The following is a 16,044-nucleotide window of genomic DNA, read 5'->3' as shown; positions in this document are numbered from 1 at the left end:
CCCTGCTCCAAAAATCACATGTAAAGGCCTGTCTGAAGTTTTCTAATGAACATCTGAATGATTCAGAGGAAAATTGTGTGAAAGTGTTGCGGTCAGATGAGACCAAAATCTAGCTCTTTGGCATCAACTCAACTCGCCGTGTTTGGAGAATGAGGAATGCTGCCTATGACCCCAAAAACACCATCCCCACCGTCAAACATGGAGGTGAAAACATTATGCTTTGGGGGTGTTTTTCTGCTAAGGGGACAGGACAACTTGGATGGGTATTCCGGCATTACAATGACCAAAAACATACAGCCAAGGCAACAAAGGAGTGGCTCAAGAAGGAGCACATTAAGATCTTGGAGTGGCCTAGCCAGTCTCCAGACCTTAATCTCTTAGAAAATACATGGAGGGAGCTGAAGGTTCGAGTTACCAAACATCAGCTCCAAAACCTTAATGACTTTGAGATGATCTGCAAAGAGGAGGAGTGAGAAAAAATCCATCCTGAGATGTGTGCAAACCTGGTGGCCAACTACAAGAAACGTCTTACCTCTGTGATTGTCAACAAGGGTTTTTCCACCAAGTGCTAAGAAATGTTTTGGTCAAATACTTATTTCACTCATTAAAATGCAAAACAATTTATAGCTTTTTTGAAATGCATTGTTCAGGATAGTTTTGTTGTTATTCTGTCTCTCATTGTTAAAATAAACCTACCATTAAAATTATAGACTGATCATTTCTTTGTTAGTGGGCAAACGTACAAAATCAGCAGGGGATCAAATACTTTTTTCTCTCAGTGTATGTTTTTGGTTGTAAAATGACAATATGTGAAAAATGTAAAGTCCATTCATTACAACCCGCACGCACGTGTGTGTGTGTCGCTACCAATTTCCATATTCCTGTATATTGTGTTCGCTGAGAAACACATCTAATAGTTTTTTTTTAACTACACTTCCCGCTGACACTACCAACCGTGGAGTTCCACATCTTTACCGCTGTAGCAGTAAAGAATTCTTTACACAGTTTGGGATTGAACTGCTGCTCATCCAACTTCATTGTGTGTCTGTCTGTCTTCTTTAGAGAACTTAGATTAAACAGTTTTCTCTGATACAACAGTCATCTTTGAAAGATTTGTATATTATGATCATATCCACTCTTAAGCACCTCTTCTCCAGGGCAAATTGGTAAGGACATAAACTTAAAAAACACAAAGCTGGTGTGCCCTCTTTTCCATTATCTTTCTAGTGCAATAAGGACATTCCTGGTCCTAGAGGGCAGCAAAGCCAGGAAATATTATCCATTGAGGAGTGGACCATTATTCATTATTGGGCTAGCCATTATACTCATGCACAGTAGTGTTTGTTTTTCTGCTGCAATTACCGTATTTATCGGCATATAACACACACTTTTTCCTCTTGAAATTAGGTGGAAAATCGCTAGTGTGTGTTATACGCCAACAGCATACCTCGGAGGACAAGGAGGAGGACGAGTGCCCGCCAGAAATCACTGAGTCGTCATGTTCTCTCCACTCGGCTCTCTGCTCGTTTCTCACTTGGCTCTAACTCGGCTCGCTGGTCACACACACGCAGAACAGGCTACAGATATGCACCGAACAGGCTACAGATATGCACCGAACAGGCTACAGATATGCACAGAACAGGCTACAGATATGCACAGAACAGGCTGCAGATATGCACAGAACAGGATGCAGATGGGCACAGAACAGGCTGCAGATGGGCACACAAAAAAGTTCCCTCTTAAATTGGGGTGCTTGTTATCCGCCGATAAATCCGGTACTTTCTCTGATTTCATTGCACACTTTGAGCTTCTCACAATGTGCAATGGAAACTGCAGCACGTCAGATGAAGCCTGCATCATTTCCATGATTTAGCTCTTTCCTTCTCTGCCTGACTGGCCCTGGCCCACCCCTTTGGAGGCTCAGCATTACAGGCGTATTCTACATAGGGTGGTCTACATACAAATACAGCCTGCTTAGGAAGCCCACTCCTCCAGACTATCTTCTACCCTTCAAGGCATATTTGGGTATCTCCTCCCAAGAGCTAGCTCACTGCTTGCACCAGGTCTGAAGGCTCTTGAGAGGTGTACTGAGACAGGGTGCTGTGATCTTTTCAGGAAGTTACGTACAGCACCCTGCCAGCTTCTCCCACCAGCCTCGATCTGCCTGTGTTACATCAAGAAGCACAAAGGGTCACTGGGTCCAAAATGAAGTATGTAATAGAAGCAGAAAGGTTTTTTTTTTATTTCATAAGGATGTTGATTGCGGATTGTGATGGGGTGGGGGGTGAAGGGAAGAACTAGCAAAGAAAAAAATACAAAGATTAAACTTCAGCTTAATGTGGACTGACCCTTTAAAATAACAGCATAAAACTAGTTTCTAAAATAAATAATTTCTTACAAAGAGACCAGTATCAAGGCTTGAGCAATTGTCACCATCACCCTGGAATTAATAGAGGTCAGGGGTTAAAAACATAATTCTCTGCCAGAGGAATGCCAGAAGCAATGTGTAATTCGTAGCATAAAATATTCCATTGTGTTGTCAGTGTGTCCAGCCGGCACAGCTCAGGGTCACAGGGTTCGGCCCTGAAAATCCACACTTTATTCGCTCCAATTTTCTTAATTCTCACTTAATAATTCAAGCCAATCCTCGGTTACAAAGCAGCCTAGGATTTTTGTTGCCTCTGCTAATGTATAGCTATGTGTAAACTTGGTGACCTCTTTACGGAGGGGAATTAAATGTGGCTTGTTTCTTCAAACCTTCACTCTCTGGTAAATATATTGCTTATTTTTGCTTATGTTTAAAGTGGAACTGACAATGCTGTATTTATGACACTATAAGGTCAAAAGTTTGTGGTCACACCTCCAAATTATTGAGTTCAGGTGTTCCCATTGAAGAATCATTTTAATGATTTACCATAGAAAGACATTTAAACAATAGTGTGCTTGAAGCCTTGTTGGAACAATGTCGGAAGATATATTTTTCTTTTCCAGTATGTCTGTGCCCCTGTTCACAAAACTAGCTCCATAAAGACATAGTTTGACCAATTTGGCCTGGAGGAACCCAAGTGGCCTGCAAAGAGCCCTGAACTACTTTCCTTGCATTCCCATTCCATCTCCCAGACCCACTGTCAGGCTTTCCTAGACATACCCAGTACTTCTAGGGATGATGGTACATAACAACCCCTCACGCTCTCCACAGGGAATAATGCTTGAGTGACCACTGTGTAGGCAGGTGCGTCCTACTTTCTCCATTGCAGGTAGCGCTCAATTACAGCAGCATTGCAGGGGAAGAGGAAGTCAAGAAGAACATGGTTCCTCTATGGTTTCCAGGGTAACTGGGGAAGCTATTTGATTGGATGCTGCCACCCCATGTGACCCTGGCCGCCATCTTGGGACAGGCAGAATGTGGGTAGTGTAGAGACAGGTCACCTGTCTGACAAGGGCAGTGATTAGTTGAAGGGAGAGGTTCCAGATGAGTAGGGAATAGATAGGGACACACATCCTTCTAGGTTCCTCCCAAATTGGGTTCAGACCGGCCAGGCCATATTCCGCTCCTCAAGACAGATGCTGTCACCACAACTGAAACCTGCTCTGCTACACATTACTGTTACATGCTGTGACTGTTCCCGAGCAGGTACCTTCCTGCTGGTTTTGTTGTGAATTACTGAATTCTACATCAATACAACTTCTGTGATCTGCAAGTGGAGTTTGTGGGGTTGATTTACTAAAGGCAAATAGACTGTGCACTTTGGAAAGTGCAGTTGTACTCTGCAATGAAGGGCCTGGTATGGAATTTGAGGGGACCCCCACGCAATTTTTTATTTTATTTTTGGTTCGGGGTTCCCCTATGTATTCATACCAGACCCAAAGTGGGGGACTGTGGGGGATCCCATGCCATTTTTTTTAAATGAAATTTATCTTTATTGCTGGAACCGACAATTCATTATAGCCACTAGTACTTTTAAATTACTTTTTTTCCTTTATAAATGTCATTTTGTGCAGGGACTGTTCTAAACACGGGGAAAATGCGCCACTTTACAGGCATACTATAGACACCCCCCCCCCGGGTATGAATTTTAATGGAATATTTCACTTTTATTGTTTCACTTTAAGCATTATTAAAATCACTGCTCCAGAAAAATGGCCATTTTTGTTTTCAGGGCCCATGTCCCCAAACACTTTTTATGACAATAACTTGCATATAAGCCTTTAAAATGAGCACTTTTGATTATTCATGTTTGTGTCCCATAGACTTTAACGGTGTTCGTGTGTTCTGCCAATTTTTTTGCCTGTTCGGTGTGTTCTGGTGCGAACCGAACCGGAGGTGGGTAGTGTGTGCAGAAATGGCGTGGGGTCCCCCCCAAGGTCCATATCAGACCCTTATCCGAGCACGCTGGTCAGGAGAGGGTATGGGGACGAGCAAGCACACCCCCCTCCTGAGCTGTACCAGGCCGCGTGCCTTCAACATGGGGGGGTGCTTTGGGGAAGGGGGGCCCTGCGGCCCCCCACCCCAAAGCACCTTGTCCCCATGTTGATGAGGACAAGGACCTCTTCCCGACAACCCTGGCCGTTGGTTGTCGGGGTCTGCAGGTGGGGGGCTTATCGGAATCCAGGAGCCCCCTTTAATAAGGGGGGCCCCAGATACCGGCCCCCCATTCACCCGGTGAAAAAAATTTAAATAAAACACAACACAAGGTTTTAAAATAATTTATTGCACAGCTCCGGGGGTCTTCTTCTGTCCTGGGGGGTCTTCTCGCCGGACTCCTCCACTATCTTCTGCTCTTTTGCTAGCTCTTTTACTAGCGGAGGAGCCCGGCTTTCTTCTTCGTCGCCGTCCGGGGGTCTTCTTCTGACTTCGGGGGTCTTGTCCCCCTCTCGGGGGTCTTGTCCCCCTCTTCGGTTCTTCTTGCCGGGCCACCGCTTTCTTCCTATAGCTCTTTTACTAGCAGTGGCCCGGTCTTCTGTCGCCGCCAGCTCTTCTTCCGACTTCGGGGGTCTTGTCCCCCTCTTCGGCTCTTCTTGCCGGGCCACCGCTCCTTCTTCCAGCTCTTTTACTAACAGGGGTTGGTCTTCTGTCGTCGTTGCCGCGTTCTCTTTTCTTCTTCCTCTTCTTCCTTGAGATGTTGACTCGAGGCTGTCTCTGGCCATAATGACAGGGACGCGCTGTGCGGCGACTTATATAGGGACACCGGGTGATGTCCCCGCCCCTTATGATGTCACAGTTCCAGAGGATGCTCATTTGAAAAAATGACATTGAAAAAATTTGCCTTTAAGAGGCAGGACCCGATCGCCTCCGCCGCTACTGACAGCTTCGGAGGGTGCGGGAGAGCGGCGGGAGGGGGTGTGGCACGTGATAACGGTAATCTGGTGGTGAACCGCAGAGACCACCATTATCGTAAACACGACCGGCGCCTGAAGAGATGGATACCTCGGTTGTGGCAGCAGCTGCTGCTGTTACCAAGATATCCCTCTTCAAGAAACGGACTTACATTGGCATGCGCCGGTATGCACTGTATATGTATATTATCAGTCCAGGGTCCTGCGTACCCAGTTTGGAGATACAGTCCAGCAGTGACATTCTATTTTATTATTTTATTATTTTATTTATTATTTCATAGTGTAGCACTTCTCAAATTCCTATGTTCTCTTTGAAATATTATACACCAGGGTTGTCCAACCTTTTGACCTTCCTGGGCCAGATTGGAAGAAGAGGAATTGTCTTGGGCCACACATAAACTAAACTAACAATAAGAATAGATGATGATCATTAAACATCGAGCAGATCACAATTTAACGATCATCGATATAAATAATGTACCTGAGTAATAAAATTAATTTTTTTTGTAATATTTTTTACTATAAAAGTAAAAAAGGGCAACATAAAATGAGCGTGATATTTGAAGCTGTTTTTAATAAACGAACACATCAAGATTTGATTACATGGATGTAATTCTCAATGTATTCTCAAGGTGCTCATCATCACAAAATTTGGTTCTAATTTTGTGCTTTGTGTGCTTCATCCTTGAAAATAGTTGCTCACAAATATAGGTGCTGCCAAAAACAGATGACATGAAAAAGGCGTGATTGTGAAGAGTGGGATATTTTTCTTTGAGAAGATAAAACGTATAAAAGTCCAGTAAAGAGACATTGTCAAATTTTTCTTTGGCCGCATGTGTTCACAAATTTTTACAAAAAATCCCCACCTCTGTCTGTAAGTAAGTTTAAGATTTTGTGTTGGGTCACAGGTTGGACACCCCTGCTGTACAAGCAATAAATCATGATATAATCCTTGCCAGTAGAAAGTTGAAGGGTTTGCAAAGCAGACCTTTCCCCACCTTTCACCCAAAAAATCACATCAGCTGTTTTGCTTTTACCTACAATTACTGTTTTCGACTTCCTGTTATTTTGAGACACTGATGATGTAACCAGGGCCTCACAGATATAGCCTGGAAAGGCTACATCAACCCGTATCCCCCCCCCCCCCCCGATGATGTGCACTGTCATATGCTCCAGGATGCAGACTTTGGGGTTTACTCAAACTGGGAAGTGCAAAATTTGGTGCAGCTGTGCACAGTAGCCAATCGGCTTTGACAAAAAAAGCCTGGCAGCGGATTGGTACCGTCCGAATCGGTGCAACGTCGCAATTGCGGCGCCGCACTCATTCACAAAAGTACTTCCTGTACTACTTTTGGAAACTTCGAAGTGCTATTTTCATAGACGTCTGTGCAGAAACCCGCACAGATGTTTCTGAAATCGCCCCTGAAGTTGGGACTGAAAGTTGGGAATGAAATTGTGCAAGTTCAGCTGTCAGTGTGAACCTAGGCTAAGGCAAAGTTCCAGGAAGTGTAGGAAGATGCCTTAATCTGCTCTTAGTAAAAATGGCCACTACAAGAAGAATGGGGAGGAAAATAGAATTCAAGTATAAATAGATGTAGATTGAAATTACTAAACATTTCTAAAGGAGTATTTTTTTGTCATTTTTAAGATAATGGTGAAATTCTTCTTCTTAACTGCTTGCTGCCCGCAGGTCTCGCGGGGGGCGTGCAGCACAGTGATCGCGGCCGCGCCTTGTTGCATCTGTGTAAAGAGCCACGTCCGCGGCTCTTTAACCATGTGATCGGCTGTGTCCAATCACAGCCGATCACATGTAAACAAGGACATGCCGGTAATCGGCTCTCCTCACACTGACAGAGTGTGAGGCGAGGAGAGCCGATCATCGGCATCTCCCCACAGGGGGACATCTATGGATGTAATCATTTATGTCATCAGTGCCCTGATTACAATAAATAAATACAGTGTCACACGCAAACAGTGCCCACTACTGCCCACAAGTGCAACCAATCAGTGCCCATTAGCGGTGCCAGTCAGTGCTGGCAATTAGTGCTGCCTATCAGTGCTGCCCATCAATGCCTATCACTGCTGTTGATCAATGCCCATCGGTGTTGCCCATCTGTACCGCCTATCCATGCCACCTATCCATGCTGCCTATCAGTGCCCACCAGTGCTGCCTATCATGCCCACCAGTGCCGCCTATTAGTGCCCATCAGTGCCACTCAACATTGCCCATCAGTGCCCCTATCAGTGCTCATCAGTGCCCATAAGTGCGGCATATTAGTGCCTCCTCATCAGTGCCGCCTCATCAGTGCCCATAAGTGCCACCTCATCAATGCCTATCAGCGCCCATCTGTGCCGCCTCATCAGTGCACATCAGTGAAGGTAAAAAATTACTTAGTTACAAAATTTACTGACAGAAAAAAAGTAAAAAATATTTTTTTTTCAAAATGTTTGGTCTTTTTTTTTTCTTTTGTAAAAGATAAAAAAACAGCAGTGATTAAATAATACCAAAAGAAAGCTCTATTTGTGTGAAGAAAATGATAACAAATTGGGTACAGTGTAGCACGACAATTGTCAATTGTGCAATTGTCATTCAAAGTGTGACAGCGATGAAAGCTGAAAAATGGCTTGGGCAGGAAGGGGGTGTAAGTGCCTGGTAGGCAAGTGGTTTTAAAGGCAGAAGATTTTTTTATCTTAATGCATTATGCATTAAGATAAAAAGCCTTCTGTGTGCAGCAACCTCCCTCAGCCCCGCTAATACTTACCTGAGCCTCATCTCTATCCATTGATGTCCATGAGTATCTCTGCCATCCGGGGCTCTCCCTTCTGATTGGCTGAGACACAGCAAAGGCGCCATTGGGTCCCGCCCTCCACTGGCAATCAAACTCAGTTGGCCAATAAGGAGCGAGGGGGCAGAGCTGAACCATGGCGCCATGACTGATTGGACACAGGGAGCAGTGGCTCAACAAGGGTGCTCCCACAGCAAGCTGCTTGCTGTGGGGGCGCTCAACAGGCAGGAGGGGCCAGGAGCTCTGTGCGAGTTCTGGATAAAGCACCAAGCTGCCTGATTATGATACAAGAATGTTTCAAAATCCTTGGACAAAGAGTACTATTGTCACAATTACAAAAGAAACATGGATTTCTGGGGCTGCAGAATAAAATGCAAAGCTCATTTTTAACAACAAATACAAAATGCCTTTGTGGCTTGTGTGCCATAGATCAGGTTTATTTTTGTTTAATAAAAGAGCAGTTTGTCTTTAAAAGTTATTTCAGTAAGGATTTCCGCCTTTCTCTTTGCTGACACACATCAACCAAAATGTATGAAGAGAAGTGATGAAGTTGGAGCCCTTCTCACCTCTCTGTGTGATTCTGGCTTACTCTCTGATCGCTCTCTACGTCCCCAGTCCCCATTGCCATGACTCACCTGCTTTTTCTGTTCTGTTTACGAGGTTGCAGCTCATCCAAGCTGATCAGAGTTCCCATAAAAAAAACAGCATTCATTGTTGCCCCACCGACTTTACTCTGGGGTCTGCTCCACTGAAACAAGACAAGAGTGTCCAGGAAAAATCCAAATGACCCATGAATTATTTATGGGTCATTGCAGCAGCCTGTAGATCAGAGGATTGCTGTACCTGAAAAATGGAACTGTATAGAATATTACCCTGGGGGGAATCCTGGGATGTGGTTGCTGGCCACAATGGCAGTGATTTTTTTATTCTCTAGCTTTGAACAGAGTTCTGTTTCTGAGAAAAGAGGATGTGAAATAATGTGCGTTACCTTCTCTTTGGCAGGACAAGGAAGCAGACATGGATTAGCCATTTAGCCATTTAGTGATGAGGGAGTGCTGCTGTTTTCAGCATAGAGCTGTCAGTTCTGAGAGAGATGCTGCATCCTATGGCTCCTTCACATTACCCCCCCCCCCCCCCATGTGACACTAACTTCTATCATTATACTAACCTTCACTGTATTCCTAACCCTCATTTACTAATTGTAATTCCAAATGTAATACTAACCTTCACTGTAACCCTAACCCTCCCTTTAACCTTTATACTACCCCTCTCTGTAACCCCAATACTAACCCTGCCTGTAACTAACTGCCCATGTAACCCTAATATTAGCCAATTCTGTAACCAAAACATTAACCCTAACACTAACCCTCCAATAAACCCTAATACTAGCCCTCACTGTAACCCTAATACTAACCCTGACTGTAACCCTAACACTTACCCTCCATGTAACCCTAACACTAAACCTCCATTTAACTCTAATGCCCTGTACACATGGTCAGACTTTCCGACAGAAAATGTGCGATTGGATCTTGTTGTCGGAAAATCCGATTGTGTATCGGCTCCATCAGCCTTTTTCCGTCGGAATTTCCGACACACAAAGTTTGAGGGCAGGATCTAAAATTTTCTGACAACAAAATCCCATCGTTCAAAATCCGACCGTGTGTAGAGAATTCCGACGGACAAAGTGCCATGCATGCTCAGAATAAATTATCAGACGAAAGCTATTGGCTACTGGCCAGTTTATAGTCCCGTCGTACGTGTTGTTCGTCACCGCATTCTGAACGATCAGATTTTCCAACAACTTTTTGCGACCGTGTGTATGCAGATGGATTTTGTCGTCGGAATGTCCGACCGTGTGTACAGGGCATAACACTAATTCTCCATGTAACACTAACAGCAACCATCTCTGTAATCCAAATGAACCCTTCCTGTAACCCTAATACCATCTCAATTCATCCCCTTATGAATGTAGCACTACCCTTGCAGGAGCTGTTGGTAACTGGTTCCCCCACATCTGCATAGCCAGGCAAATTGCATTTTTCACTTGCATCTGGACACAGGAAATCAGTCCCTGGGCTTCTTTTTGTTGTTTATATTAGAGATAACAACTTGGATGTGGGTAGAGGAGTTATGAGATGCCCAACTTGACTGAAACAACAGATGGGGAAAACTTCCTTCCTATCCTGGACTGTGCTCCTTCCTGGACACAATAAGTCTTTAAAGAGGAAGTAAACCCTGATGAGTTTACTTCCTCTTTTAATCCCTGCAAAGGTAAAGCGATGCATAGTAGTCCATTATGTGTCACTTACCTGACACAGGAGCCAGCGAAGTCACTGCTGTCCCCTGTAGTCCGGCGCATCCATCTTCTCGGTGGGTCTCGAAGCCGCGATGACGTCACTCCCGCGCATGCGCACGGGAGCTGCCACTCGCGGCATATCGCCGTTGACCAAGGCGCGCTCAGTGCGCCTGCGCGCCGCTGTCTATGGCACATGCGCCGTAAACAGCGGTGCCTGTCTTTCGGCAAATATCTCCTAAACCGTGTAGGTTTAGGAGATATTTCTTGGACCTACAGGTAAGCCTTATTCTAGGCTTACCTGTAGGTCAAAGTTGGTTGTAAGGGTTTACAACCACTTTAAGGATCAGTGGCAAAAGTCCCTTGTGTACTAGGAGCTCTTAGTCCCCTTTGGGAAATAGCAAAAAAGGTTGCAAAACTGCATCCAAGAGTATCTCCTCTCCTCCATAGAACTGCTCTCAGCAGGTACTACCAGCTCTCCTGGCTGCTTGCCTATCAGCCCACCTTATTGCTCTGAAGATCTCTCAGGACAAGGGATAAAAGGGTTAAGGGTCCTTTGTAAGCTTGCTACATGTGGCAGTCTCTTGTGAATCCCTGGGTGTGCTGATGTACTGATTACTCTGTCCTCCTTGCTCCCTGCTGCTCTTAGCTACGGTTCCCCCTCAAACCAGACTCTGAAAGGATTTTTCCCAGCCAGCCTGAACCCAGCCTCAAACCAGACCTAGCGGACCCCCCTAGACCACCAACAGCCTCCTCAGAACTCCATCTTCCACCCGACTCCCCTGCTAGCAAGACTCCATCATATTTAAAGGCTGACCTAGCCATCCTGCCAGGACATTCTGCCTGGGTATAGGCCAAGATCCCTCAAGTTTGTAGATGAGAACCTCCTGGCCTCCACCCATTAACTTCCAGATGCTTCTACAAGCTTATAGACCCAGTAGTATCCTGACCCAATTATAGACTCACATAACTTACCATAAGTCATAAGTTTACATTTACCTACACTAACACTAGTAGCACACTAGAGGGTGCTACATTAACTAAAAAGTAAGCTGTTTTCACTCTGGTGATGTGTGGTCATCCATTTGTTTCATGACAAACCTAACACTAAACCTTTGTGCATCCCTAATAACAACCTCCATGATAACCCTTACTGTACAGTAACTCTAATTCTAAAGTTAACTCTCCCTGTAACCCAAACACTAACCATCCCTGTGCCCCTTATACAAATCCTCACACTTACTCTTTTTGTAACTGTATACTATATTATCACATAGGTAAATACTAGGGTGATCAGACATTCCTGGTTTCCTAAGACAGTTTCTGATTTTGGGGGCTGTTTCCAGTAAAAAAAAAAAATCCCCTATTTTGTCCCTTGTTTAAAAAATGTGTCCAGAATTTTTTCCCAGCTTTAATAATGGTATACCTAGCCCAGACAGCTGTAGGAAAATGCTTCACATGCCGCTATTAGACACCCCCTGCTACACCCTTGACCTGTTCGCAAATAAAGCAGGTGTGGTCAGTAGGGTCCAAACAACACAAAAATACTCTCCTGCACTCAGGAGCTAAGTCCATATGTGAGTGGTGTAGCCAACCCATTGGTAACAATATGGAAAGTCAAAGGTCTTGCTGTCCTCCACAGAACAATGGGTATCCTTAGAGCTGAAACATATAGAAAGACAGGGAGGGCACACCGACCTTGCGCATTACCAAAGATACGTTTTATTAGAATGAAAACAAGAGTCATACTCACAAACAAGCTTAACAAACTTAAGCTTAGCAAACTTAAAAAGAAGGCTTAACATTGCTCCAAGAATTCGGGACTGTGTCTTCTAGACACCTGCAACCTGGACCGGGTATTCAGGGGAACCAGATGGTATTTCATTTTTTTAAAGATATGCTCACCTTAGTAAATACTATCATGGCAATACAGATAGTAGAAATGCTGTCTGTCCTCTACAATGGGCCAAATGAACAGCCCCAAAATGCTTAAATAAATTGATCCATTCCATTTACCACCGCCCAGCTCTTGTGGTGTTCTGTTTCATTGCCTCAAACGGCTCTATAAATAACCTTGGCGTCACGATCCCCCTTTAGATGGGGGCAGCAAAACTGAAAGCCACTCCCTGGTCAATAGGTTGATGGGGCGCTCCCCCCCTCGCTTGATCGTCAGCACACTAGCCACGCACTTACCCCATCTAGGTCAGGGGCAGCGTTTCCTTTTAGTCGGCTTCACCCTCCTCCTCAGCATCACGGCGGCCTTCTCCTCCTCCTCCTCGGAGGCCAATATGATTGCTCCTCCTCTCAGCCAATTGGGTCTCAGGACCTGCTTCCTGATTGGCTGGGAGGAGAATCAGGACAATAGCAGACAATAGCAAATATTAATTAGCCATTTTCACACAACTGGGTGGGCTCAGGGTGCAGTGCTCTGCGCCCCGAGCCCACCTTTTTTAAAGTCAATTAGAGCATCTGGCTCTAATCACGTGCTTCTAAGTTAAAAAAAAAAAAAACATTGGAATCCATGCGTGCTCCCCTGCACCCGTTATGGACGAGTCACCACTGCCTAAACATCAGAGGGAGCTCAAGTTCTCCCTATGTTTTCACAGATGGAGCTGGCATTGTCTGTTATCCTATCTATGTGTTTTTCTTATTTATATTATTGGAAATGGGTAGCTTTCTTCTTAGATATTTTATGAAAAACATATTAATTTGATATCACCTCTAAGCCCAAGCAGCAGGGACTTGCTTTAATCCACTACTGTTTGTCATTGTAATTCTCTGGTAGAAGCCTCTCTGGTTAGATTTCCTCTTGGCTGATATATCTTGTAAACAGTTATAAAACCCCAGCTGAGCATCTTAATCCTGCGCAGTGTTTAGATATATTTTTTCTTTGTGTAATCAAAGGATGCTAAAAGCATATTAACTAAGAAGAGAGCTGTATCGCGGGTCACAGGGCAGACCATTAGCGCTGAACCCAGAAAGATTTCTTTTCAAAGACTGATATTTCATCTAAATTCATCTTGCACATTTGTGATGAAGAAATGAGAAAATTGCTGAAGCATTGGGCGACATTTCGTGTCCTGCGTATAGCGTAAAGGATGTAACTCTCCAATGTCACACTTTTTAGGTCAAAATTCTTGTTCCAGTTTTTCTTCACTGTCAATGCTATTTTTACAACTGAGATGGAGATCTGATAAGGCTGACAGGAGGCACAAAGCCAAATGGAAGTAGAGGTGAGGCAGATATAAATCCTTTAGTATTTAAAAGGACCTTGTTTAAGCCCAATGGTCTAGGAGTAAGGGTCAACCACTTTGAGATGTCTATGTAAAGTAGAGTCAGGAGGAGTGCCAAACAAACACAAGTTCAAAAAGTGTATTTTATTGGTTTCACAAATGACAATTTGGAATTAAGGTCTTGCAGAAGTGTACACTAAAAACACAACCATCAGCGCTCAAATGTTGAAAGAATACTGTCAGAACGCATAAACCAAACGGAGACAGAAATTGCAATTAAAATCACACCTTTAATGAAATTGCAAAAAATAACACAGTACAGGAACAAAAACAGAAGTCAGAGCTTGGATGCCAGAATGGGTAATCAGACGAGCCTGGTCAGGAAACCAGAAGTCAGCGTAGTCAGGAGCAAAAAACAGGACAAGAATCGGAAGGGAAGTCAGCCAGGCCAAGTCATACACAGGAGTAGTGATGGACGAACTTCCGACGGGACATTTTGTGAACGCGAACGCGGCCAAAAGTTCGCGAACCGCAAAGTTAGCGGCGGACCCCATTGACTTTAATGGCAGGCGAAACCTAAAAACCTCTAGGTCATATTTTCAGCCACAAAATACTTACTAGCTGTGCACATATAGTCCCACAACATGGACACTGACATAACAAAAGTATTAAGTGAATCTGGGATCGACAACGACAAACATGCTTTTTTTATCTGTGAAATTTTGACAATTCAGGAGCGCATGAAGGCCATGGAGGAGAGGCAAGGTCAGTGCAGGCTATGAAGGGGGCCAGTGTGCCAACCTGTGCTTGAGCCCCTCCCTCTGCCCCGCCGTTACCCCCACCTATGCAGGGCTCCACTGCGGTGGTCCAGAGGTGCCAGTTCAGTGCTGATCCTCAGCCATGGTGCTGGCACTGCCGGGATAGAGAGCACTGAGACCACACCAGCACTGAGATAGAGAGCACTGACACCAGCACCATGATAGAGAGCACTGACACCAGCACCGTGATAGAGAGCACTGAGACCACACCAGCACCGAGATAGAGAGCACCGACACCAGCACCGAGATAGAGAGCACTGACACCACTCCAGCACTGTGATAGAGAGCACTGACACCACACCAGCACTGTGATAGAGAGCACTGACACCTGCTCCACACAGCATCCTTTCCCTACACTGACAAAAGACAGCTGCAGAATCGGGCAGCACAGCAGTCAGCAGTGCACCATAATATACTTTGTATATTTGAAAGAAAGAATATTCTAAGTGTATTACAACCCTATATACGTGCGACACTGTACTCAAACAAAAAATTTTCCCCACAAATAGAACTTTCTTTTGGTGTTTTTTTCTTTTTTTTGTGCTATAAACAAAAGAAGAGCAACAATCTAGAAAATAAACAATATATGTTGCCTTTTGCTATAATAAATATCCCACATTTTTTTTCAAAAAAACTATTTTTTTCCTCAGTTTAGGCCGATAAGTGTTCTTCAACATATTTTTGGTATAAATCGCAATAAGCATATATTGATTGGTTTGCGCAAAAGTTATAGTGTCACTAGTGCTCGCGGTTGCCCAGTGATTATCGTGCCCGTCGGGCACTTGTATCGGCTCCGGGCAGATGCTGCACGCCTCTAGTGGCCAAAAGGCGAAACGAAGCAAGGTAACATTGATTTGCCCAGTCGAGCCAACCTGCCGTAGTAAAACTGCGGCGGCTGGTCCGGAAGTGGTTAATTCACAAAAAAGGGCTGGCTCTAGGCTGGAATAATGAGGCGGATTAATGGTAACAAGGTAACAAGGTGAGTCACTGTGGTAATGAGTGGCTGGTAATTAACTGACATCTGCGCAGCTTCTGGTCACTAAAAGAAAAGAGCTGCTCGTTAGGTAGCAGGAGCCCAGCCCTGACAGATACAAACTTACTAGGGTTAGTCCTGTTCAGAGTTCAATACAGATCAGTGTCCACAGCCTTGGAGCCCTCGCCAGACAGGGAGGACCTTGAACAATACCTCAAAATAAACAGAGAGTGCACCAGCATCATGTAAAACCCTCAATACATTTTTGTTAAAAATTATATTTTGTACTAATAAAGGTACTTGGTGAAAGCACATATAAAATAAAACATTGTATCCATACAAGTAAAAACTCTTGAGAACCAATAGGCACAGGTGTCCAATTGTCGACCCCTCACAGCAATGGCTTACTCATTTCAAGGGCATTCCCCTTACTTCAGATGTGGGTGAGTGGCACCAGTGGTTTTGTTGTGCATACATTGAATTGGTGCTTCCTGGAGCTGAGAACCCTGCTGCCACTTACCCACATCCACTTAAAGGATATGCCCATGAAATACGTAAACCATTTTGTGCGATTGAGGCAGCGTTTACATTGTGCTGTAAGTAT

The sequence above is a fragment of the Lithobates pipiens genome, unplaced genomic scaffold (genome assembly GCF_037356315.1).
Source record: "Lithobates pipiens isolate NorthernLeopardFrog02 unplaced genomic scaffold, aLitPip1_a1.2 Scaffold_8, whole genome shotgun sequence".
Classification (NCBI taxonomy): domain Eukaryota; kingdom Metazoa; phylum Chordata; class Amphibia; order Anura; family Ranidae; genus Lithobates; species Lithobates pipiens.
This window is presented reverse-complemented; position numbering follows the sequence as displayed.